The 27442-nt window shown below is 45.5% G+C and overlaps 1 protein-coding gene across 2 annotated transcripts in view; it reads left to right on the forward strand.

Annotated features, from left to right (window-relative positions):
• Positions 1-27442, forward strand: part of Slc39a11 (solute carrier family 39 member 11) — a 324266-nt gene that overhangs the window by 25717 nt on the left and 271107 nt on the right. The window lies entirely within an intron of this gene.

Genomic DNA, 27442 nt, shown 5'->3' on the forward strand with positions numbered 1-27442 from the left:
ATGGAAAGTCCTAGGTTTTGTTTCTAGCCTGCCAGAATATTGGGCTTTTTAATTTCTTGTGTGCTGGTACTGGAGCTTGAACTCAGGACCTGAGTGTTATCTGTTTTTTTTTTTTCTTCTCAAGGCTAGTGCTGTACCACTTGAGCCACAGCTCTGCTTCTGGCTTTGTGGACATAAGAGTCTCATAGATTTTGCTGTCTAGGCTGGCTTTACACCAGGATTTTGATCTCTCATCTTCCTGAGTATCTAGGATTACAGAGGTGAACTGCTGGCTCATGGCTTCTTAGACTCTTTTGAATAATTGAATGCAAGATTTAGGGGAGGTGGGGAAGGCGTTGTAGGGTGTGAACTTGACCTGACAGGGCATGTGATATAGTGGAGGATCTGTTAGTGTCCTTTCGATAATAAGTTCATGGAACCCAAGCTTCAACAATTTTTCTACCAACTTCATCATGTATGCACAGCATATAAACATTTTAAATAACTTACCAGAACATGACTGATTCTAAAAATCATATTCATACACCCCCAGAAAGAATTGGCACCAATGAATCTATTCTGAACATTGTGGTTTTCAGCTCCAATGTGAATCTCAAAGTTCTAAAAATGATTTGGCAATGGAGATATGGCATGCATATTTAGTTTTCCCAAGATGAGCACTCCTGAATGCTGTTTGGTTTTTAGACACTTAGAACCAAAAACATATAATAGTCAGCTCTCAAGGTGAGCATGCTTCTGTAGATTGTGTCTGTTTGTGATCCTCCTACATAGCAAAAAGCACCTTCATCTGTCTGTTCACCTATCCATCCACCCATATATCCATCCATTCGCCCACTCTTTCACCCATCTATCTATCCAACCATCCACCCATCTATCCATCCATCCATCCATCCATCCATCTAGGCACCCATCCATTCACCTACCTATCCATCCAACCATTCACCCATCTATATATCCATCCATCCATCCATTATTTATCCATCCACCCAGGTATCCATCCATCCATCCACCCACCCATTTATCTATCTAATCATTCACCCATCTATCTATCCACCCATCTATCGATCCAACTATCCACTCATCTATCCATCATTTATCCATCCACCCAGGTATCCATCCATCCATCCATCCACCCACCCATTCATCTATCCAACCATCCACCTATCCATCCACCCATCTATCTATCCAGCTATCCACTCATCTATCCATCATTTATCCATCCACCCAGGTATCCATCCATCCATCCACCTATCTAGGCACCCATCCATCCACTTACCTATCCATCCAGCCATTTACCCATCTATGTATCTATCTATCTATCTATCATCCATCCATCCACCCATTTATCTATCCAACCATCCACCTACCCATCCACCCATCTATCTACCCAACCATCCACCTACCCATCCACCCATCTATCTATCCAACCATCCATCCATCTGTCCATCTACCTACCTAGGCATCTATCTACCCACTCACCCATCCACCCATCTACAAGGCATCCATCCCTCATCCATCTACTGTCCCCCACAGGCATCCATCCATCCATCCATCCATCCATCCATCCATCCATCCCTCCATCCATAAACATCCACCCACCAAGGGATGCATCTACCCATGTACCCATCCTTTCATCTATCATACATACATACATCTATACATCCATCCACCAATGCATTCCTTTTCCTCTCTTTCTGTACATCTGTTCATACATCCATCTACTAGTCTTTCCATTCATCTATCCATCCATCCAGTCCATAAACAAAAAGAACTTATCATAAATGGGGAGAAAGACTGTTTTCTAAGCCCTATTTTCTAACTCCTGACTGTGTCCTCTCAGAGCAAGAGGACCCAGAAACCCCCACCTCAAGCCCTAAATACTTAGCAAGAGGAATGCAGGGCAGTATTTGAATTTGATAGAGTCCTGCCTTTCTAGTTCTTTCAGAAATCAGGTGTTTTTCACCTTCTCTTATATCCTAACCAGGGTAGAGGCTATGGAGGGTTTATGTCTACAATTGCTTTTGTTCTTGTTTTTGGTATCTTGCCACAACATTGGCAGTTTGTCAAAAAGCAATTAGTAGTGCCTGACTTTGTGAGCACTTGATGCATTTCTGTAGCAGGGTAGGAGGGAGGGCAGCTCTGTAGTCTTGCGTGGAGAGAGGCTTGAATTACTCATCCTAGTTAACTTCTCCTAAAGTAACATCATTCTCCTTAATTTGAGGTATAGATGGTAAAATATGATGATCACATGAACTGGTCTTTAGTACAAGATGGTAGAGGCTTTGTTTGACCAATTTTTTTTTAAGTTTAATTTTCTGTTTATCACGTTATATGTGCACATGGCTAAAAATGTTCTATGGTAGGATTAGGCTGCTTGTAAAAAATTATGAATCCTGTTCCATTTCTGATATTATTCCCAAGGACACCTTTAATTCTTACTCGTTTCCTTTGTTGCATAATTTACCTCGACATCTTTATAAATGGCACAGGTGCACATCTATTTCTTTCTTGATTTTTATGTGCACTTCTATTTCTTGATTTGTGAATTTCTCTACTCCTTTGAAAATTGTTATCATCCTCTTGTCCAATCAGTGGTCAGTGTTTACATTACTGTAGCTTTGTAAATATTACTTAAAGCTGAGCCAAGCACTATTCTCTTCTGCTCTCTCTTTTCTTGTAGGACCTCTGTTTTCCCTGGAGTTAATGATTACCTCTTTTTAAAAATCTTTTTGTTTACTTTTCTATGTACCTATTAACAATTCATCCTCAGATTCTGACAGTCAACAATTTGTTTTAGCATATTGGTTTCATTTTTGGGTTGCAGACCTTGTCTCTAGATCTCATTCTTCCTGTGCTTAGTCCATCTCACTCCAGATCTTGTGTGCTTGATTGTGTTGGTGGAGTATTTCCAGGGATTCTTGAGGGTGTGTGGCAGCTGGCCTCCAAGATGGCCTCTGACGACACCATTTTCCGGTATTCACACCCTGTGTGGTCCATTGTCCCATATGATATTCATGTGACTAATAGAACAGGATGGAAGGGGGGGGGCCCAGGGAGGATTGGGTGGGGGGGTGGGGAGGGAGGAGGATGGGAAGGGATGGGAAGGGAAACAAAAGAGGAGGCTACAATGCTTCATAAGAGATGTAGTCATTATCTTGCCCATGTAATTGTAACCCCTCTGTACAGTAGTTTCACAATAAAAAAAAAAAAAAAAAAAAGAACAGGATGGAAATGAAGGCGTGACCCTTCCCACATTAGAGCATTGAAGACTCTCTTGCTTGTTCTGTCTTATTTCTCTCTTCTTATCTCCTTTCTTATCTATTCCTTTAAAAAAACAAACAAACAACTCTCTTCTTTCCTCTCTTCTGTCCTACCTCACAAGTTATTCCCAAGTTGTAAATGTCCATTGTTTCTCCCCCAACCCCCATACTGGGGTTTGAACTCAGGGCCTTGTGCTCTTACTTTTCCACTCAAGGCTGGCATTCTACCATTTGAGTCACACCTCCACTTCTGGCTTTTTGCCAGTTTATTGCAGATAGGAATATCATGGAGTTTTTTTCCCCCTAGGCTGGCTTTATGCCATGATCCTCAGATCTCAGCTCTTGAGTAGTTGGGATTACAAATGTGAGCCACCAGTGCCTGGTCAAATGTCCATTATTTTTTATTTATTTATTTATTTTTGTCAGTCGTGGGGCTTGAACTCTGGGCCTGGGCGCTGTCCCTCAGCTCTTCAGCTCAAGGCGAGCGCTCTACTACTTGAGCTACAGCGCCACTTCCGGTTTTCTGGTGGTTTATTGGAGATAGGAGTCTCATGGTCTCTCCTGCCCGGGCTGGCTTTGAACTGCGATCCTCAGATCTCAGCCTCCTGAGTAGCTAGGATTACAGGCATGAGCCACCAGCGCCCGGCTATTTTTAAAATTTTTATTTATTTATTTTTTGTTGGTTGTGGGGCTTGAACTCTGGGCTTGGGTGCTGTCCCTGCGCTCTTCAGCTCAACGCTAGTGCTCTATTGCTCGAGCCACAGCGCCACTTCTGGTTTTCTAGTGGTTTATTGGAGATAAGAGTCTCATGAACTTTCCTGCCTGGGCTGGCTTTGAACTGCAATCCTCAGATCTCAGCCTCCTATGTAGCTAGGATTACAGGTGTGAGCCACCAGCACCCAGCAAATGTCCATTATTGTAAGCCACTAAAATTAGGAGTGATTTGTTAGGTAGCAAAAGATAGGACAGAGGTAGCAATTTTGATATCATGTCTGTATTACGGCCCAGTTTTGATGGATGATGTGGCCATGTGTACAATCTTAGTCTCCTGTTGGAAACAATCTTGCCTTAAAATTTTTTTTTTCCTGATCATGTGGTTTGAGCTGGTGGCCTGGGTGCTGTCTCTGAGCTCTGTTTCATTCCAGGTTAGAGCTCTACCACTTTGAGCCACAGCATCACTTCTGGTTTTCTAGTGATTAATTGGGGATAAGAGTCTCATGGACTTTCCTGCCTGGGCTGGCTTTGAACCACCATTCTCAGATCTCAGTCTCCTGAGTAGCTAGGATTATTGGCGTGAGCCACTGGTGCATTTGTCTACTGTATCCTGGCACCCAATGTAGGTACATCTAGGGTGCTCAGTGCCTTTCCTTGTTGAATCTTCTCCTCATTTGGGATGCAGTTCTGTGCAGCTGTAGTTTGGGGTAAGTCACTGTTTTTCTTTGATCATTTGTTGTATTTTGCATTTCATGGGGCCCTTTCATCTGGAAACTCAGCTCTTGACTTCTGAATGGCGTTACCTCAGGTTTCTGTAATTATCTCACTTCTGTCACTTCTCTCTCTCAAAGGTGTACTTCTTATTCAGACAGACATGGATCAGATCTCTGAGTCCCTTGGCTTTTGAAACTTTCTAATCTCTTTGTTGTTTTTATCTTACTTTCTGGATGATCTTTTATTTCTGACTCTGGTTGATTTTTTTTTTTTTATTACAATGATTGTATTTTTCACTTCCAAGAGCTAGTTCTAGTCTCCATTTCCTTCTGTTCTTGTGTCATGAATGTGATATTTTCCTCTCAAGTTTCTAAGAATTTTAATTTTAATTTTCATCCGTTTCCTGGTGGTCTGTGGCCTTCATATTCCTTTATTTTATGCATTTTTGTCTGTCTTCTTGGGAGTTCTTGATGAACATATTTGAGAAAGAAGCACTAGACAATTCCTCTGGAGTGCTCTTGGCACACAGGTGTGGATATCAAGGGACTCTCAGGTACCCGGGTTACTTGATTGACAAACCTCCCTAGCCTGCAGGTATCTTTCCTTGGTCTAACAGTATCCCCAGGACGATCATCCTGGATCTTGAGGTTCTATAACTCTGACTACCCATGTTCTTGGAGCCATTGAGGAGAAGATGGGTTAAGATTTCATCTTTTTTTTTTTTTTTAATTTTTGGGTCCGGTCGTGGGGCCTGAACTCTGGGCTTGAGCACTGTCCCTCAGCTCTTCAGCTCAAGGCTAGCGCTCTACCACTTGAGCCACAGCGCCACTTCCGGCCTTTTTCTTTTTGCTTATGTAATGCTGAGGAATCGAACCCAGGGCCTCATGCATGCAAGGCAAGCACTCTACCACTGAGCCACCTTCCCAGCCCCAAGGATTTCATCTTTTGGTGTAGAGATGTTCATGTAGTTTCCATGTTTGTAGAATTAGATCACATCCTCACCTTCTATCTGACCTCAGACTCCCAAGTCCACAGCCAGAATATGGTAAGCATTTCATGAACAAAACTTCTGTCAAGGAGAGAAAACAGAGTCCAGGAAACAACACAGTAGGAGGTAGTGGATTTCAGGAGAGAACTGCCGGTCATATATTCAATCAGCAATTTCCCCCTTTACAGTCCTTCCTGGGGCTTCCTGTTCCGGGAGAGTTTTAGAGTTCTGCAGTTTGAATGAACTCTTTCAGGCTGGCTTTCTCTGTCGGCATTCTCTGTTCTACAGTCAGTTATCTCTCTGGCCCTTTTCAACTTCCAAATTTTCTTTGGTGTTTTCCGGCTTGTTGTCATTTCTTCTGTCATTCTTTATTTCCTTAAAATGTCTGCTTTTAATTTTTTATCCCTTACTGTAATTTTAGAGTCACTTGGAAGAAAGAGGAGAAAATTATATGCATGTCAGTTGTCATATTTAAGCAGACATCTTAACAGGGAGTCTGCACTTTTGTTCTGTTTGACTATATTTGTTTGTAGGTGTCTGTGTGTGTGTGGTGTGTGTAGTTTTTTTTTTTCTTTACTTGCTTATAACCAGGTAAGCATTCTTTTTTTTTTTTGGGTCCGGTCGTGGGGCCTAAACTCTGGGCCTGGGCGCTGTCCCTCAGCTCTTCAGCTCAAGGCTAGCACTCTACCACTTGAGCCACAGCGCCACTTCCGGCTTTTTTCTTTTTGCTTATGTGGTGCTGAGGAATCGAACCTAGGGCCTCAGGCATGCAAGGCAAGCGCTCTACCACTGAGCCACCTTCCCAGCCCCTAGGTAAGCATTCTTAACATGGTTAATACTGGACATATCGGTTTAGCCTAAGTGTTGTTCGGCTTCGGCAGATTGTTGTGTGATCCTTACTCAGAGGATGCCCTGGTCTCCACTCTCTAGTCCATCTGCATCTCTGTGCTCCAGGTGGGGTGTAGATGAAAGTTCCAGCCCATGGGGCACTTGAACTATGGTAAGTGTCAGTGTCAGTTCTCTCCGGTCTGGACACCCCCGCCCAGTAGATGGTTATCCTCTGGCCTTGCAGCTCCAAGGGAAGGAACGGACTACCACCTCTCACTTCTTGAGACCTTCCCTGAACCTTCCTCCTCTGGCTTCCACCTCCTGTTTTCTTTCCCTTGACTCTTAAATCTTTGGTGTTTCTCTAGTCACTTGTTCAGTAACTGCCCCTGCCTGAGGAAGACAGAAACATACCCATCATGATACACGCTGGGCCTCCCAGGGAGGGGGCTGCGGCAGAGGAGGATGAACGGTAGGTGTGTGTTCAGCAGGCAGGAAGTCGCTGATTGCTTTGGAAGGTGGTGTAGGCAAAAAGCAGATGGCAACCACAGAGCAGGGAAGAGGAAGGGAGGTGGTGGAGATGGGTGTGTAATCAGTGCTTTCAGAAGCCCACTGAGAAGAGGAGGGAGATGGCAATGGATGGTTCGAGGAAAGCGTATGGTTGAAAAGAATTTTTATAAAAGGTGGTAGATATTTTATTTACATAATGAGACAGGGCTGGGGAGAGAGAGATGGAAGAATGATGGACAAATGATGGACTTGGATAGTGCCTCTCTATATTTTTTGGTTGTTATAACCAAACACTTGAGACTGGATTACTTATAAAGGAAAGAGGACTGTTTTGACCTAAATATCTGGAGGCTGAAGACCCAGCATTGGGCAGCCAGACTTGTCTAGGAGGACTTTGTATTGAACCAATGGGAGTGGAAGTTAAAACACAAGGCTACCTGTGGCTTTATCACAACCTGCTCTCACAAAAACGAATCCAGTCTATAAGGATGAAAAGTCATTCATCCTTGCAGGATGGCACTAACCTATTCATAATGGCTTTGCCCCTGCAGCCTAAACACCTTCCGACAAAGACACCAACTCAGTACCATGACCCTGCGGCATTTGACAAATCATGTTGTCCTTAGGGACCAACTGTATTCACAGCCCAGTAGAGAGCAAGGGGAAGGGCTTCTCTTGTTCACGTGGCTTGTTCTGGTGGCACTGGAGTTTTTTTGTTTTTGTTTTTTTTGGGTCCGGTAGTGGGGCCTGAACTCTGGGCCTGGGTGCTGTCCCTCAGCTCTTCAGCTCAGATCTAGCGCTCTACCACTTGAGCCACAGCACCACTTCCGGCTTTTTTCTTTTTCCTTATGTGGTGCTGAGGAATCGAACCCAGGGCCTCGAGCATGCAAGGCAAGTGCTCTACCACTGAGCCACCTTCCCAGCCCCTGGCACTGGAGTTTGAACTCAGGGTTTCATGCTTGCTAGACGAGTGTTCTATCACTTGAGCCATGTCTCCAGCCCTTCTTGCTTATGTTGGGAGGAGCTCCTACATACAGAAGTGATTGCAGGCATTGGCAGGAAGGTATACATGGGTGTGGGCTATGTATAGAATAAACAGGAAGAATTTGAGGTAGATGTGTGTGTGCATGTATGTGTACAGCATTGATTCATCCACATATCCATTCATCCATGTATCCATCCATCCATCCATCCATCCACCCATCCATCCATCCATGTATCTACTTATATACCCAACACTTTTGATCATCTTCTCAATACAATGAGAGGCACCTGCATATGTTAGTCACTGTGCTTAGTCCGCTGGGCTCCAAGGTGACTAAGTACTAAGCACTGAGCAGCATGAGGCATCTATGACAATGCAATGTGGGTGACATTCTGATATAGAGTGGTGTCCTGTTGGAGACACAGACTGTAGTTTGCTAAAGGAGTGGGAGTGAGGGAAAGGCAGGGCCAAGGTCAAGGTAAAAGAGCCTTAAGTACTGTTGTAATCACATTCCCCCAAAGATATGTAGGAGTTCTAAAGCCAATTCCCATGAGTATGATGACATTGAGAAATAACATTTTTACAGCTGTAATCAAGTGTGGAAGTAAATGGGGACTATGCAAATGAGAACAAGTGAAGGTTGCTTGTCCAGAGCTTGCTAGAGCAATGAGAGCTGCTGCCATCATTTGTGTTCAGCAGAGACTCAAAGGCAGGTTGGGATGTGGGAAAGCTACACTGGTCGAAAGAGAAGCTTCCAGGTGCCCTGATGGGTATGGTGGGAGTGGATGGGCTGTTGAAAGGCAACCTGACCTGGCAGCAGGGCATCTTGGATGGCTGGTTTGGAGTATATCTACCTTTCAATGGCTGGCCCTAGGTTGAAGCAGAGTCACTGAATGCAGCTGCCCATTTCCTGTCACATTTGGCCATGTGGGCCAGAGAGAAATAGGGTTATGACTTAGCTCCCTGGACTGACTGCTTCCTACCACAGTAAAGTTACTTCCTAGATTTTCCTCTACAGACAGAGGATGATGGTCAGTCTCGTGTTTTGTTGATGGTCTGGCCATCCTCTTTGTTTTCTATTTAGTCTCTCAAGTTAAAAATCTAGTTATCAAGGGGGCTCCTAATTCAATATAACTGGTATCCTTGTAAGAAGAAGTCCAGCCACAGACACACAGGGAGAAGGCCACATGTCAATGCTGGCAGAGAGGGGAGTGGTGTCTCTGCACAGGCAGAGATACCAAGGATGACTGCAGCACCAGAGCTGGATGGCACCATCCCTGGACGGACTCATAATGCAATGGCATTTATTGGAGGTGGTGGGCCTAGCCTGAGAAAAGAGGTCCTTGGGAAGCATCCTGGGAGCGGTATCTTATCTGGACCCTTTTCTGTAGTTCTGTGACTCTGCTTCCTCTCCTCCATGAGGTGAGCAGACTCACCACACCCTCCCCACCATGGCAGACTGACACCTTGGAAACCACACGCAAAATGAATCCTTCTTCCCTTGTTTATGTTAGGTGTCTTATCAGAGCTTTGCAGAAAGAACTAATATACTGTGGGAAAGGTGACTTTTTTTTTTTAAATTGTACCAAGTACTAGGCTTCATTTTGACATTTTCATACCGAAAATAAGATACTTTGATCATATTTGCCTTCCCCACTTTTGTTTTCTTTTCTCTTGTTGGAACTCTTCCCCTTCCCAAATAGTCTTCTTCTACTTTCAAGACTTTTTTGTTTTGTTTTCACCTTTTTCATTAGCATATATTAGTTGAACAAAGGAGTTTCATTGTGATTTTCCATACATGCATACCTCATACCCTGATCAACTTCACCCCATCATTCCCTTTTAAAGTAATTCTAGGGAGCTGCTGGTTCACACCTACAATTCTAGCTACTCAGGAAGCTGAGATCTGAGGATGAAGGTTTGATGACAGCTGGATAGAAAAGTTTGAGAGACTCAACTCCAATTAACAGCAAAATTCTAGAGACGGGATATGTCTTAAGAGGTAGAATGCCAGCCTTGAGCGAAAAAGCCAAGCAAGAACAAGAGACCCTCAGTTCAAGCCTACTGCTGGCATGAAAAAAAAAAAAAGAAAGAAAGAAAAGGAAAAAAGCTAAAGCAACAAAAGGAGTGGGGGCCTGGCTCAAGAGCAAGGTCATGACTTCAAGTACTTCCGAAGAAAGAAAGAAAAGAAAGAGAGAGAGAGAGAGAGAGAGAGAGAGAGAGAGAGAGAAAGGAAGGAAGGAAGGAAGGAAGAAAGAAAGAAAGAAAAAAGAAAGAAAGAAATTTGTGTGTGTGTGTGTGTGTGTGTGTGTGTGTGTGTGTGTGTGTGCTGGTTCTGGGGTTTGAACTCAGGGCCTGGGTGCTGTCATTGAGCTTCTGTGCTTAAAGCTAGTGCTCTACCACTTGAGCCACAACTTCACTTTCAGTTTTTAGTGTTTAATTGGAGGTAAGAGTCTCACAGACTTTCCTGCCCAGGCTGGCTTTGAATGGTGATCCTCGGATCTCAGCCTCCTGGGTATCTAGGATTACAGGTATAAGCCACCAGCACCTGGATAAGAGTAAGATCTTTACTGACACCAGTTAAAACTTGATCTCCTCTCTCCTATCCTCTCTCCACCTAAGGACTAAGGCCTGGCATCTTCTATATTTAAAATTTTTGGCACAGCAAACAAAAAGGGTCAGAGATTTAGACTCCCATGGCTATTCAAAAATTAAACAGCTCTGTGGGGAGTTCCGCTCTCTCTGTCCACCTCCTCCCCTTTGCAGAGCTGCCATGTTGTCAATGTCACCCTGCCATGTGATGGGAGGGAGTTAGGATTTTATTTGGGGATAGTAAACACGAGCTATTTCAGAAGCAATAAATAGAAACCTGCCATCACAGAGGACAGGGTGTTCTTCCCAGCCCTGGTGCTCTTATAGTTAGCCCAGAGCCATTGAAGCTACGGCAGCCGCTGAACAGGTCCATGGCTAGCAGATCTGGACCTGTGTCCATTGTGTTTAATTAAGAAATGACAGGAATTGGGCACCAGTGACCCATGCCTGTAATCCTTGCAACTCAGGAAGCTGAGAGCCAGCAGGTCACAGCTTGAAGCCAGCCCAGACAGAAAAGGCCATGAGACTCCATCTCCAATTAACCAGCCAAAACTTGGGGTAGAGGTGTGGCTCAAGCTGAGCACAAGGCCCTGAGTGTAAACCTCAGTAGCAAGAGAAGAGAGAGACAGAGAGAGAAAGACAGAGAAAGACACAGAGAGAGAGACACAGAGAGAAAGAGAGAGGGAGAGAGAGAGAGAGAGAGAGAGAGAGAAAAGAAACAATGGAAGAAAGGAAGAAAGAAAGATATTTGAAGCCAAAACCATAACTTAGAAAACTGAGCTAGGCATTGGTAGCTCACACCTGCAATCCTAGTTACTCAGAAGGCTGAGAGATGAGGATCCCAGTTTGAAGCCAGTCTGGGCAGTAAAGTCCAGCAGTTAATCAGCAAAAAGCCAGAAGTGGAGGTATGGCTCAAGTGGTAGAGTGTTAACCTTGAGCAGATAGCACCTAAGCCTGGTTTAAGTTCCAGAACCTGAAAAAAAACCTGAAGAGTACAGTGCTATGCAAAGCTGCATCCGAGGATACAGATACATAGGGACTGGGCAGTGGCATCAACCCAACAATGATGCTGGTATTTGTCTGTTTTGGGGCCCATCATGAAAGCCATTGTCTTCTCTATGGGAAGTTCTGCCTTGTGAATCCGAGTTCTGGTCTGACTCAGTAGGTGTTGACGTGTGTAGTCACCTTTGTACCTCTGCCACGGGTCATATGACTGACACAGGCCCACCCCACACCCACGCTCATGGCCCTGGCTGCAAAGCTGGTGACTGAGAGAAGCAGGGATCATGCAGTTTTCCAGTGAGGAGAACAGCAGCAGCAACTATTGTTGCCTCCAGAAGGTGTATGATCCTAGTCCTGGAGACCAAACCCAGGGGTCCAACACTGGGACACTATGGGGGTGAGAAGGCCACTATCCTTGCTGCTTAGTCCTGTGGTGTAACTGTGGAATCGCACCTGGCTGTTCATCTCTATGTCTGGCCATTCATCCCTCCTGAGCAGTCTGTAAGCTACTTAACAACCACATACTGAATTTTACTTCCCTTGAAAGAAGTCAGAGTTAACTTCTCTTACGGCCAGGCTGCTGGATCTTTCCATATATCTACTCTGCATACCTTTGATCCAATTGTGTCTCTACAACGAAGGTAGGATTAGAAAATGCATTCAGAACTAAGAGAGTTTTTCAGAAATCCCAAGCTCTTGAGAATAATATAAGGTATTTGCATGATTAATAATGCAAGGTATTTGCACAAGTGATTTAAGCTTAAGAATTTATAGAAGTTATTGAAAAGTGTTCTACAGGGATCTTGTTTCTTTTTTTGCTAATAAATTGGGTCATATATTGAAATTTCCAAAGGCCTTGGAGGTTGGGATGAAAATATTACTTATAATGAATCTCACACTTAGTCATATTCCCGAGTTGCAGTACATTTACATAACCGTAGGAGTTTGGGATGAATTCTCTCGATTTCCCCTATTGCTGAAGTTCTCGCTCGTTTCATGAAACCACATAGGATTAAAACTTGTCAATCAGCCTTGAACGGCTGTTAAATTCCCAGTGTCTGGGGGGGATATCCAAGAGAAAGAAAAAATATCGTTTGCCGGCTGCCTTCTTACCATGGAAATATCTATCCAACTACAGAGAGGTGTATTTTGGCTAAGGATTTGGTGAACTTTCCGAAGATGAATTTTATTAGCATCTTCCAGTTTAGTGAGAGGAAGGTTACTGGGCCAGAATCTAAAAGGCAGGGATTTGTTCATGGCATCCTTTCAACAAGTATTCGGAGTGGGAAGTTGCTCTCCTTTTCGAAGTTCTCTTGTGGCCCCAAAGGGCTGCTTCAGAGAGAGCTGTTACTTCAGCCTGAAACAGGAAGCAGAGAAAAGCATATTTGTCTCCATTTTAGGACAGAGCATTTCTGGGTTAGAGGTTAATCACTGCACCTTACCCAGCACAAGTGTAGTTAGTAGTCCACATGTCCGGCCAAGAACAGGAGGAAAGAAGACAATGAATTCTCACAGACAACTCTGGTCTGTGCATTAAACCATAAAGGATTAGATGAGTTTGTGGTCTCAGGGAGGAAATGGGCATGTGCATTGTCACCTCCCATGTGGTGTATCAGATATGTGGATAGTGATGGAGGTGGACAGCTGTGGAGAGCGGGAGAAGGATGGGAGGTGTGGCCCAGTGTTGAGTTTGTGGCATGGCCTTGCTGTGCGAGCAAGCCTTTTTGGGCAGAAGTGTCTCACTCAGCCTTGCTTTTCAGGGTTTCACATGAAACACAGGACATTCAGTGACCCAATATTTGTGTTGTGTCTGTTCTAAAAATGGCGCATTTATCTGAAAATTAAATTTCACTAGGTGTTTTTATTTGCTAAGTCTAGCAACTTTATTGCTTTCTTACTTACCTTAAAATTGGGAGTTATTCAATACTGTGAAAAACACTCAATGAATAAAGAAATCTTTGTTTCTCAAGAGCTTATTATATATAATATATATTCTATATATACACACTTGGTATGGTTGTAGGAATAGGGATAAAACTTATACTTTGGGCTATTTTTTTAACATTTGGATTTTGTTAATACTGGGGCTTGACTTCAGCGCTTCATGCTAGCTGTGCAGGTGTTTTACCACTTGAGTCATGCCCCCAGCCCTTTTTGCTTTGGCTATTTTTCAGCTAGGGTATCATGGTGTTTTGGTTGGGGCCAGCTTCAGATCATGAATCTCCTGTCTATGCTTTCTGTGTTACTGGGATTATGAACATGAACCACCAAACCCAACTCATTCTTTTTGTTGTTGTTGGCTGGTCCTGGGTCTTGAACTCAGGGCATGGGAGCTGTCCTTGAAATCTGTGCTCAAGGCTAGTGTTCTACCACTTGAGCCATAGAGCCACTTCCCCAAACTAATTCTTTGAGCCTGCTAATATTTTTGCCTGAGCTTGCCTCAAACTCTTATTTTTCCAATTACTGCTTGTAACACACACACACACACACACATACACACACACTCTACCATTTAAAGTGAACAGTTAGTGGCATTTCATACAATTAGAATGTTGTGCAGCCACCAGCTCTGTCTAGCTCCAAACCATTTATATCAGACAATAAAACCCATATTCTTTAAGCAATTCTCACCCTTTGCCTCTCCCTGTAGTGTCTGACAATCCCCACTCTTCCCTCTCTTTCTATGAATTATCCATTCTGGCTTTTTTCTATAAATGGAATCATACCTTATATGGCTTTTGTTTCTGAGCATATTTTCAAGGTTTATCCACATTTTAATATATATCAGTTGTCTATTCCTTTTTACAGGTACATAATGTTTCATTGCATAGATATACCCCCAAATTCTTTGTGTGTGCATGCCAGAACTTGGGCTTGAATTCAGGGCTTGGGCACTATCCCTGGGCTTTTTTGCTCAATGCTATTACTCTACAATTTGAGCCACAGCTCCACTTCCAGCTTTTATAGCGTTTAATTGGTCTCACAGACTTTCTTGCCTAGGCTGGCTTTGAACTGAGGTCCTCAGATCTCAGCATTCTGAGTGTCTGGGATTACAGGTGTGAGCTATTAGTACTCCAAATTCTTATTTGATAGACATTTGGGTTGCTTCTACCTTTTGCCTACTCTGAAGAGTAACCCTAGGAGCATTTCTGAACAAGGATCGTTTGAATCTCTGTTTTCAATTTATTTGAGGGAATGCTGTGATCACAGACCTTGGCAGTTTAGAGATCCTTTAGACTGCAGCCCATAAGTGAGAAGCAGAGGATGATGGGATTTCACTTTGATCCCCTCCCCTGCCTTGATGGTCCTGGATTTGACCAGGTCTGAGCTAGGCATTCCTCTTATTCAGACTCTACAAAAACTTCTCATCAAAAGATAGCTCAGCTGGGCACCCAGGCTCATGCCTGAAATCCTAGCTACTCAGGAGGCTGAGATCTGAGGATCATTGGCAAGTCCAGGATATTCTGATCTCCAATTAATCCACAAAAAGCTAGAAGTGAAGCTGTGGCTCAAGTAGTAGAGCACCAATCTTGAGTGAAAAAGCGAAGGGACAGAGCCCAAGCCCTGAGTTCAAGCCCCGGTACAGAAAGATAGCCCAGTCAGGTACCTGCTGTCCCAGGCTGACCCCTTTAGGGCTGCTTGATTCTGGGCTGCTCCTCTGTGCATCTCTAACAGTGTCACCCAAAGTCCTGCTTACTCTGCTGACTTAAGGGGTCTGGTCAGGGGTCCGCCATGTCCTCAGTGTGGGGCTGGGACTCTGACCTTGGCCCAGGTGAGCCTTTTGTGCGGTAGCCTTTGCTTTGGTATTGGTGGCTGATGGAAGTGATCAGTGGAGGTGCTAGAAAGCTACCATTTCTCTCCTCTTCCAGGGAAAAAGCAAGCAGCTGAGGCCATGGAGAAAACCAGAGCCCTACCTAGCTTGGACATTCTCTTTTCAAATACAGGCTACCTCAGGGTGAGTGATTTAAGCGTTATTGCTTGAGACTACCTGTGAGCACCCTGCAGGGAGAATTCAATCCAGAGTCGAAGGCACAGGGGAAGCCACAGACTATGGTGGACACCATCCAGCCCCTCCATCATCACCCTGCCTTTAACCTTGAGAGGCTGAATTTCTCCAGCATTTTGACCTCTCGAGCACTTAGCCTGGAGTCCAGCCTATGACAGATGCTCGGTGAGAATTGATGAACTAACAGGAATTGTGTTTGCCATGGGGGTAGGTTAGATTGGGGGGCAGGCAGAGCTCACCAGCTGCGACCTGGGCCCAGACATCGAGAAGAAAGTCAACAGGAAATAGCAACTGGTCGTTTGGGTTCAGATCTCAAAAGAATTGTGTTTCCTGTCCAGGTCACCCTGGCTTCAGATGCCCGGGGGTCCGATTGACAGAGGTTGTAGGTTTTATTATTCATTTATTAGTCTAATGGACAGAGCAGCCCTTGGCTTCCCAGGGCTAGGCTGCTTTTATTTCCCTGCTGTATCTCTTTGGGTCTAACTTACCACCAGGGGACATCTGTATTATCTAACTTATTCCTTTGAAGCATTTCATTTTTGCTGATTGCTGTTTAAAGGTCATTTCCAAATAAACATGGAATGAAAGGTCATTGTACCCAGCTGAAAAAAAAAAATCATCTTGAAACAGCTTTGAGCCTGCTCAGTGCCATTGCTGACCTCCCCTGACTTCCTCTGTGGGCTGGAAGAGCTGACTCTTGGGGTTGCATGTGATTAATTGTGTCACCTGTAGTCTTGGCCCTATGATTGAAGGTGTGTGTCGGGGGGAGGGGATGGTCAGATGGCATTGCTCATAGATTCCATGGCAGATCTTCATCAAAACTCAGGGAAAACTGGGAGGTGGGCAAGAGATGGGAATGGGACCATTTTCAGAAATCACCAAGGAGTCATACAGGTTCTTTCTGGCTAGCACCGCGAATAACCCTGCTCCTGTCCAGGATGAGTCAGTCATCTGGGGGCCAGACCCAGAGCCGATGGCTTTGCTCAGCCATTTTCTGGATGAGCGTAAGGAAGGGATATCATTGCAAAACACTAGGGAAGTATGCCTCCACTTTGTGTTTTCCAAATAATGAAAGAAAGAAGGCACTTCAAGGCAAGAGTTGGGAATGCATGCCAGTCCTGGGCAAGTTCCTAAACTTCACAGCGGTGGGGTGCACACTGAGAAGAAAGACTTGAGCTACAAAGAGCCAGCTGCCTCGCAGCCTGCTCCTGCCCTTCAGGTGAGGAGAGATGAGTTTGGTGGCCACAGCCAACAGCGGCCTTTCTTTTTCTTTTTTGTCGGTCGTGGGGTTCGAACTCTGGGCCTGGGCACTGTCCCTCAGCTCTTCAGCTCAAGGCTAGCACTCTACCACTTGAGCCATAGCGCCACTTCCAGCTTTTTCTACTTATGTGGTGTTGAGGAGTCGAACCCAGGGCCTCATGCATGTAAGGCAAGCACTCTACCATTGAGCCACCTTCCCAGCTCCCATCAGCAGCCTTTCAACAAGACATTCTTCCATATGCTTGGGTAGGCAGGTAGGATCCAGAGCTGTCCACCAAACAACCCAGTCAGGTGTGAGACAGAGAGAAGGGTATTTGTCCAGCAAGATGGTGAAGTAAAAGTGTGGTGGTCAGAAGGACCACAGAGGTGGGGAACAAGGATCTGCTAGTCACTTCCTATAGGACCATTGATAGGATCATTGTATTAGTCCTAGTAGAGCTACAGTGAAATACGTGAAGTACCTTATAAAGAAAATAAGTTTATTAGTCATAGTTTTGGAGGCCTCCCTACCGCCCCCCCATTGGTGTGAGGGGTTGGCATCACAGTGGTAAAAGCATGTGCAAAAGAGATCATCACATGGCAAGACAGGAAGCCAGAGTCAGGGTCCAACCTCACTACTTTACCTCTCTCAAGGGAACTAGCTCACTCCGTGAGACTAGCATTAATCCCTGCTGGGGAGTGGCATCCCCAATGACCTCATTCCCTCCCACTAGGCTCTACCTGTTAAAGATTCCCACCATCTCTTAATGCTGTCACATTTGGGTACCAGGCTTCTAACATATGAATCTTTGGGGGCAACATTCAATACATCAAAATGTGGTGGAAATGTGGGTGGGCTGACGGCCGTCGGTGTAGGGACAGTGGGGCTGTTTGTCAGGCTGAGGTCTCGCTATCCTCCTGTGAAAGACCCTAGTCCCCTAGGATACTTTCGTCAACGGGAGGGCACCCCAGAAAACTCAGACTCCAGGCCGGGAGATGCAATAAGCAAGAGGAGTTTATTTGACGTTTGCGCAAACGGACTCTCTGTCCCGAGCAGACAGGGAGCCTCGAGCAGAGATTACAGGCTAATTTAAAGGCAAAAACCACAAGATTAACGCATAACACAAAGCATCCCATGATTGGTCCATTTAAAGGTCACCATATACACCAACAATCACTTTGCCACGCGGGAAATTTTGTAACACTCTTTGTAAAATGACTGGCCCATGGTTGGTTTAAGGGGGGTTTACATGGTTACAGGCCTATGATTGGTTGACATTTGGCTTAGCTTGTGGTCTTGCCAGGTGGTCGTTATCTCAAGGTCCTGTCTGGGGAATTTCTAAATGGGAACTGAGGAACACGTACTGTCTGTTTTTTTTTTTTTTATCTACGACCACTGACCTTGTCCTGGGGCCGGCATCTGGTCCCTGAAACTTCTTAACTCCTTTCTGGGAAGGGAAGGGTCAATGCTAGCGTAAGCAAGTTTACAGAAGCAGAATCAGCAGTTAGCAAGTTAGTAATGGTAATGGTCAATTTTTAATCTTTCACCTGCAGTCAGGCCTAAGGTAAGAAGGTGGGACCTCCCCTGGTTCATTGCGGGGACGAACGCAGCACTCTAAGACATCCATCCTAGCCCGGAGTACCTAGCTTGTCCCCTCCTGCATTTTAGACACACTAGAGTTGGAGAGGACCAGAGGGAAGCCACAGAGATGCCAGCACTAATGTAGGATGCTGAGAAGGGCCTTGTGGAAGAGAAAAATGGAGATGATCAATGCAGAGCCCAGAACACATCATTGCATATAGATGGAAACTAGATGTAGTCTTGTCTTGGTGTAGCTATTATCACTGGAGATCTAGCTGAGAACAAAAAAAGTCAGGAGCAGGAGCCTCCATTTTATTGAGTGTAAGATTCTGTCAACCAGAGGATGCACTGCTATTTTATGGACCTCCAAGAAAGATAAAGAAAACCAGGCCCAAACTCTCATACTTCCATGCACTTAGGAAAAAATCTAATTCTTAACCAGGTGCTAAGAATACAGGCTTAAGACTGTATCCTTAGCTATTCTGGAGGCTGAGATCTGAGGATTGCTGTTTGAGGCCAGCCTGGGTTAGAAAGTCCATGAAACTCTTAGCTCCAATTCACCAGCAAAAAAAAAAAAAAGCTCAAAGTGGAGCTGTGGCTCAAGTGCTAGAGCAGCAGCCTTGAGTGAAGAAGCTAAGGGACAGTGCCTAAGCCCTGTCAAGCTCCCCGGCGTTTCCCCCCCCATCCCCCAAGCATGATACCCGCAGTACCCAATTCCCTGCCCCTTTTCCCCTTCTCCACAGCCACCAATCTGCTGGAAGCCAGGAGGGTTCTCTGCACCACTGTACTGAGAACCTTTGCTTTTGAGGGTGATCAGCCATGATGGCTACTTCTAACCTGTCACCTGGCTCAGGGCACTTGTCCTGTTGTGCAAAATGGACCCATATTTTCAAGATGTAACTTGGGGGCAAGAGCGGGGAGATAGTAGTACACCTCAGAAAAAAAAATAGCAGTGAACCTTCCTGACGTGCTTTGAGGGAGAGTGAGGCCCAGGTCGGCCTGGAGGTACAGTTAGAAGCCACTTTTGTAGCAGTCCCCAGGCCATGGAGGACTGTGCAGATAGTAAATGGTGGAGTTCTCCCAAAGTGGGGAGAAGAACCCCCACCCCCGGGGGGTGGGGGCTCTTGGGATTGCTTTGTGCCTTCTGTCCCTAGGGCTGAAGGTTGAGCCAGATGGTTTACTTTAGTAATTCTAACATCAAGCACCCAGTCTTTTTTTTTTTTTCTTTCTTTCTTTCTTTAACAATGCAGATAGAAAGCTCCCAATATGACAGCATGGTACACTAGGCAAAAGGCAGGAGGCCTTTTCTTGCATCCTGTGGGTTAAATAATAAAGAACAGTGTGGGTGGAGGGGCAGATGGCACGAGCTAATAGCAGCTGGGGGCTGCTTGTCTTCATTAGTGTCACCGACAGAAGGCTTCTCCTTATACAAGGGGTGGCCCGTGGTCACCCAGCCGGTTCACTCACCCCGGGAGCCTGCAGGGATCAGCCTGGCCTGGTTTTTGAGACTTTAATGAACTCCCTGGCAGGCAGAAGCTCCCTTCTTCACTTCCCCTTTTGGTTCTTAGTTCTGTAAAAGTGGTTCTTCTTTGTCCTAGCTAGTGGGATTTTTCCTTTTGTCTTTCCCTTCACTTCTCCTCCCTTCCCTTCCCCTCCCCTCCCTTTTCTTCCCTTCCCTTCTCTTTCCTTCCTTCTTTCCTTCCTTTCTCTCCCTCCCTCTCTCCCTCTCTCCCTTCCTCCTCCCTCCCTTTCTGCCCTCCCTCCCTCCCTCCCTTCCTTCCTCCTTCCTTCCTTCCTTCCTTCCTTCCTTCCTTCCTTCCTTCCTTCCTTCCTTCCTTTTCTTTTCTTCCTTCCTCCCTTCCCACCCTCCCTCTCCTTCTTCCCTCCCTCCTTCCCCCTTCCCTGCTCCCTACCTCCCACTCTCTCTCCCTCTCTCCCTCCCTCCCTTCCTTCCTTCCTTTGAATTCAGTCTTGAGCTTGCTAGGTAACTGCTCTATCATTTGAGCCAATGCCCTCGCCCTTTTTATTTATTTATTTATTTATTTATTTATTTATTTTTTGGGTCTGGTCGTTGGGCCTGAACTCTGGGCCTGGGCGCTGTCCCTCAGCTCTTCAGCTCAAGGCTAGCGCTCTACCACTTGAGCCACAGCGCCACTTCCGGCTTTTTTCTTATGTGGTGCTGAGGAATCGAACCCAGGGCCTCGAGCATGCAAGGCAAGTGCTCTACCACTGAGCCACCTTCCCAGCCCAATGCCCTCGTCCTTTTTGCATAAACTTTTTTGTTTTTCAGATAGGGTCTTACACTTTTGCTTGGGCTAGCCTCAGACAGTGATGGTCCTACATCTATCTCATGGGTCACTGGTGTTACAGGTATGCATCACCACATCTGGTCTTAAGACAGTGGTTTTGCCTGGTGCCTGTGGCTCACGCCTGTAATCCTAGCTACTCAGGAGGCCGAGATCTGAGGATCACGGTTCAAAGCCAGCCTGGGCAGGAAACTCCATGAGACTCTTATCTCCAATAAACCACTAGAAAAGCAGAAGTGGTGCTGTGGCTCAAGCGGTAGAGCACTCACCTTGAGCTGAAGAGCACACAGACCGCGCCCAAGCCCAGAGTTCAAGTCCCATGACCAACCAAAAAAAAAAAAAAAAAGACAGTGGTTTTTAACCTGGGATTGTTTTGACCCTCAGGAGACTTGGGGCGATGTTGGAGACATTGTTGGTTGTCGTGACCAGGATGTGGTGCTGCTGGTGTCTCTGCTGGGTGGAAGCCTGGTGTGCAGAGGACAGGCACCCACCAACAATGGTCTGGCATTGTCTGACCATAGTTTCTGTGGCTGAGAAGTCCTGGCCAGACGACAAAGCATCTGCTGGGTTCAAGATATTGTTCTAGACTTTTCTGCTGGCATCCATTTGGGTGGTTCCTGTTGGTATGGAGACAAGAAAAGACACAGCACATGCACACACTCAGAAGTTCCATCTGACAACTCTGTGCTCCTTACATGTCATTGTGCCCAGGGATTTTCTGGGGATCTGGTTGAATCTGAGTTCTGATTCATCCACTCAAGGTGGGGTCTGCCATGCTGCAACTTTGTGTGTGTGTGAGTGTGTGTGTGTGTGTGTGTGTGTGTGTGTGTGTGTATACACACACCAGAATTAGGGCTTGAATTCAGGCCTTGAGCAAAAAACTTGTCCCCAAACTTTTTGTTCAAGGCTGACATTCTACCATTGAGTCACACTTCCACTTCCAACTTTTTGCTGGTTCATTGGAGTTTGAATTACATGATCCTCAGTTCTCGGCCACCTGAGTAACTAGGATTATAGGTGTGCCAGACATTGTGCATCTTAATCCAGCTCCTGAGAGGGGTCTGGGAGGGGTCTGTGCTACACAAGCACAGCCCGTGCAGGGGTCAGCAAGGCCTTTGTGTCCCTCAGCCTGGGGAAGGACTGTTCCTCTCCATGTGAGCCTTGGAAAAGCCCTTGCAGAGCTGTGGGCATGCATGGATGGTCAGCTTTCCTTCACTCCCGCCATGTGGGGTGGAGACATCAGGTGGTCCTGCTCATCCCAGATTCTTTCCCAAGAGACCCAAATTTCACAGGAGTCTCTTGATTGGTCACTCTGTCATTCTTCAGATATTCCTAGAGGAAAGGTCAGATTGGGCCTTTTGGATGTTCTTGATGAGGAAGGTTCTAAATCACCTTTGTAGTGAATATTGCTTCTTTTTTTTTAAGTGTCTATCCTTTTCTGTGTGATGTCATGGCACCATGAGAGCTGGCACCTTTTCTGTCAGCAGGTTTGTGTTTCTCACCTCCACTTGTAACTTGCATTCTCTACCTAAGAGCTCCTTCAACTCTAACATTTCATTCTTCTGATCCTATTACTCTCTGCTTCCAGAGTCTTCTCCAGCTCCTCCTGGGAGCAGGCCATGCCCACCTCCGCAACTTTGTTATTTACTGAATCAAATTCTCAAGCTCTTTCTCTCCAGGAAATATGTTTTGTGAGAGGTAGTAGTAAAAGGTAGGGCCAGGGGCTGATGGTTCATGCCTGTAACCCTAGCTACTCAGGAGGCTGAGATCTGAGGAAAGTCTGTGAGACTGTTATCTCCAATTAACCACCAAAAAACCGAAGTGGTGATGTGCTCAAAGTGGTAGAGTGCTAGCCTCGAACCAAAGACTTCAGGGACAGTGCCCAGGCCCTGAGTTCAAGCCTCATGACCAACAACAATAACAAAAGAAAAAAAGAAAAGAAAAGAAAAAGAAGTAGGGCATGTATTCAACTCTTTAGCTTCTATGCTTAGTGGATATAAATTATACATGCATCATTTAAAAAATCAGGCACAAGATTTTATGTAATTAATGGCTATGAGGCCAGATGGATGCGGAGGTCTAGGTACATGTAGGTTTAACAATGAATTAAAGCAGAAAGAATATGTGCTTTCTAAAACTCCCCTCTTGGGGCTGAGAAGGTGGCTCAGTGGTAGAGTGCTTGCCTTGCATGCATGAGGCCCTGGGTTCTACCTCAGCACCACATAAGCAAAAAGAAAAAAAAAGCCAGAAGTGGTGCTGTGGCTCAAGTGGTAGAGCGCTAGCCTTGAGCTGAAGAGCTGAGGGACAGTGCCCAGGCCCAGAGTTCAGGCCCCACGACAGGACCCCCCCCCAAACAAAACAAAACAAAACAAAACAAAAAAACTCCCCTCTCCATGGCTTCGCTTGTTCCGTGGAATTGGCCAAATTTGGTCTCCACCTCTGAATGTTTAAACTGATCTCCTCTTTAAATGAGAACTTGGGCACTGGTTACCCACTTCTATAATCCTAACTACTCAGGAGGGTGAAATCTGAGGATCACAGTTCAAAGAGGCCTAGAAAATTCATGAGACTCTCCAATTAATCACCAAAAAGCCAAAAGTGCAGCTGTGGCTCCAGTGATAAAATGCTAGCCTTGAATGAAAAAGCTAAAGCACGGTGTCCAGGCCCTGAGTTCAAGCCCTAGGACTGGCATAAGAACAAACAAACAAACGAGAACTCTGGTTAAGGATGTGGATCTATCACTGGGCAGTGGTAGAGCAGTTACCCAGGATGCACCAGGGCCCAATCCTACTCCTACATGAGTATAGCCTTCGAAAGCAGTAACTAGAGCTGGGCAAGCAGGGATTCAGAGTGGGGTGGGCTTGACAAGAGAATGACTAGAATTTAAGGGAAGAGGATCATCTTGGAGTGAGCCCCCCCAGGACCCAGCCAGCCTATCATACAAGATCCTGCTAGCTAAGTGTGCTTTTGATTAATTTTGGGTTTAGGGTTGTTGTGAGATCATTCACCAAAAAGTCTTGCTTTGCAGTGTGTGCTTTAAATTAATTGTCTTAAAGAATGTGGATCACTATTCATTTATTTGACAAATACCTATGAAGTATCTTTTCTGCTCACAAGAGGGATGACATATATTCATTGCAGTTCCCTTGAGGGCTGAAAAACCTAATTGTTGCGCATGTAAGGAACGATTTTGACAGATGTTTGAATTACTTCGGACTTTGGTGTTAACTGACTGAGTAGGTGAATATATTTACACAATTGCTTTCTTTGTTTCTCCAACCCAGAGAGAGTGTTTCATTTTTTCTGTTCTCTCTGCAGCAGTGATTTCCAACCTGGGCTTCCTAAGCTTGAAGGGACTGCCTCCTATCACATTTATCAATGATTAATATTTACAAAAGCTGAATGAGGCAAAGGAAAATTAAAATCCAATTTTGTGGCTTAGGGCTGGAGCAGCAGCCCAGAGGCTACAGCCTGGTCTTTCACACTAACCTGAACTTCAGATTTTGATAAGTAAAAATAGGACAAAAAAATGTATGTTTCACAAACACAGAAGTGTTTGTAATAACTGACTTGATAAATCTCTTCCATACCATCTTTTTTTTGGGGGGGGGGATGGGTTACAGTCTCACAGAGTTGCTTATATACTAGATAATCAATGCTTGGTAAATCAGTACAAACAGGTTTTGCCAATAAAATGGACTGGGCCGGGCATGGTGGCTTACATGTGTAATCTCAGCACACTGGAGCTTGAGGCAAAAGGTTTGTGAATTTGAGACTAGCTGGCTACATACAGAGTTCCAGGTCAGCCTAAGCTAAATTTCAAGAACTTTGTCTCAAAAACAAACCAAAAAAATTGGAGGTGCATTCCCATCTTCCCCATAGAACGTTCTGGAAAAATTCACTCTACCCTTCTCCATCCAAGAAGTAGCAACTTTAGGGTACAACATCCTAAAGTCTAACTACCAGCCAGCTTCCTGATAGCATCTGGGTGTGTGTGTGGGGGGGGGGGGGTTCTCTGTGTCTGCATAAATCCCAACTTCTGGGGCTGAGTTAGGAGAAAAATTGGAGCCTTGAGATGGCACAGACATTTTGCTTTGACCTCAGGGTTCCCTGGAGGCTTTGGAGGGCTTTGGGATAACCAGAGAATTGGGTCTCTAGTGGGTGGTGGGGTACACAGGTCTGAAGGCACCTCCAGCCTCAAATGTTTTCCTGAGCCAAGACCCCACCAACCATCTGTCTGCCAAGCTGGTGGTAAGAGACAGAAACTTTGCAGGGCACTGACAGGCATCTGGTGGTGACAGGCAGGCCCTAGGGGCTGGGGAGACTGTGTGAGGAGGGAGGAAGGAAAGGGAGGGAGGGAGGAGGGAGGGAGGGAGGTGCCTTCCCTAGGCCTCCAGCTCTCAAGCAAACATTATCTCATTCTGCAGCTGGCCTGTTGAAGAGTTAATGAAGGGAAGAAAATTCTTGCAAAATGATTGATTACAAGGAACCGTGTAAATTTTCAAGGGATCCTGACTCTCTCCAAAGAGCTAGGTGTTTTGTACACAAGGCGGCTTTGGATGTGAGTGCAGAGATTCTGTTTTATTGACTGAAGGGCTTGAGAATTAGACATCTTGGTTTCATTGAGTTTTGCTGCTGGTCTTACTATGTATGCTCAATGAGCCTTAATTTCTGTATAACAGTCTATTTTATGCCTTATTAAAAAGCTTCTAAGTTATGAAAGGAACATACAGTTATAGAAAGGCAGGAGGATCTGCTTTAATTGGTGTGACTTCCTTTCTGGTCTTATGTTACTTGGGTTCTTTTTTTTTTTTTACCATTGTGACTCCAACTGGCACATATTTTTGTATATTGCTTTATTTCATAAAACATGATGCCATAAATATTTCATAGGCTGCTACAAGGTTTATGATTTTGACTAGCTGCACAGACGTCCACTCATTTAGTCTCTGTAATTTAACTGCTCTTTTATTTATCCCTCTCTCTCTCTCTGCCAGATCTGGAACTGAAACTCAGGGCCTGGGCACTATCCCTGAGCTTCTTTTGCTTAAGACTAGCACTCTACCACTTGAGCCACAGTTCCACTTCTGGCTTTTTCTGTTTACATGGTACTGAGGACTTGAACCCAGGGCTTCATGCATGCTAGGCAAGCACTCTACTACTAAGCCACATTCCCAGCCCTATCCCTTTGTTTTTAAAAATTAATGTATGTGAATTGTACAAAGGAGTTTGTTGTATTAGCTACTATTGCTAAGTATCCTTGCCTTCCTTGCAGTGCTGGGATTTGATCTTAGGTCCTTACTCTTGTGAGGTTGATGCTCTAGCATGTGAGCCAGGCCCCCAACCTTAGTTATTTTTCTGATAAATCTTGAGTTTTTGCCTGAGGCTGACCTCAGACCTCCACCCTCCTATCTATGCCTCCTCCCTGCCTGGTATTACAGGTTTATACCACTGCATCTGGCTTAACCATCCTCTGTGTTGAAAGGATTAAGATGATGAATGACTTTTCTCTCCTGTATTTTGAACAGTTTCATTCAGCAAGTTCTTAGGAAATTGCCTTTCTGGGTTAACTGTTCATGGGAACAGAGGGCACAGAGGAATTTGCAAGGGCTCCATCCTTCACTTTAATTAGACATGAGAACCTTGCATCCTTCCAAGCATGAGGTCTTCTGTTTGAGCTGTTACCTATCACAGGTCCCCAAGGTTTTCTGAAAATGTGGCAAACTACAGATCCTCGCCAATTATAGTGACTTTTGGTAAAATGCTATGTGTAAAGTCTCAGTTCTGTACCACTATTATTTTTGCAGTTCTGGGAATCGAACACAAGGTTTCATGGATCCTAGACAAGAGCTTCACAGTGGTAAAGACTTACCATAATTTTCTTTTTTAATTTTTGTTTGAGTCTTAGGGGTTGAATTCAGGGCCTGGGCACTGTTCCTGAGCTTTTATACTTAAGGCGAATGCTCTATCACAGCTGTACTTCCAGCTTTTTTTGGATGTTAATTGAAGATAAGTCTCACGGACTTTCCTGTCCAGGCTGGCTTTGAACCCTGATCCTCAGATCTCAGCCTCCTGAGGATTACAGGCGTGAGCCACTGGTGCCTGGCAATTGGAAACTTTTTCTTTTCTTGCTTTGGCGTTCTGACTGGTTTCCCTGTAGTCTTTCTTAGATCGTCACTGTCATGGCTGAGCTATGAGCCGGTGATTCCGTTCCACAGCCCAGGAGGGTCTAGGGTCTCCAGTGTGGGAACAGGCAGACATGGGGCCAGGGTGGAGGTGAGCTGCTGCCCGGTCCGGTGCCCCTGAGCATTCGTGGTAGAAGCTCTCCCGTGTCCTGTGGGCGTGGGTTTCTCTGGATGATGCTGGCGCTGCTAATTGGTGAGAACAGTTCTCTCCTTCAGTTTCAGTCCCTTGGAGAGCAGGTGCCACCGGCGGCCGGATTATTGGTGTCGGGGTTTTGCCCGTCTACCCCGTCTTCCTACCTGGAACCACAGGTGTGCACCCACAAAACTCGGCTTATTGGTTGAGATGAGGAGTTGGGGTGGGGAGGTGGTCTCGAACCCCAGTCCCCAGCTCTGCCACTGAGATCAGTCCCAGCAACTCGGCGCCCCACCCCCCCATATCGGCCCGCAGGACTCTGTTCAGCCCGCCCCACCTGTTCCTGGGCCGGCGCGGGCTGTGAATCCGAGAATTTATTCTCCAGGAGGGATTGGCGGCCG

This window comes from Dipodomys spectabilis, unplaced genomic scaffold (genome assembly GCF_019054845.1).
Source record: "Dipodomys spectabilis isolate Male_0828 unplaced genomic scaffold, ASM1905484v1 ptg000018l, whole genome shotgun sequence".
NCBI classification, from domain to species: Eukaryota; Metazoa; Chordata; class Mammalia; order Rodentia; family Heteromyidae; genus Dipodomys; species Dipodomys spectabilis.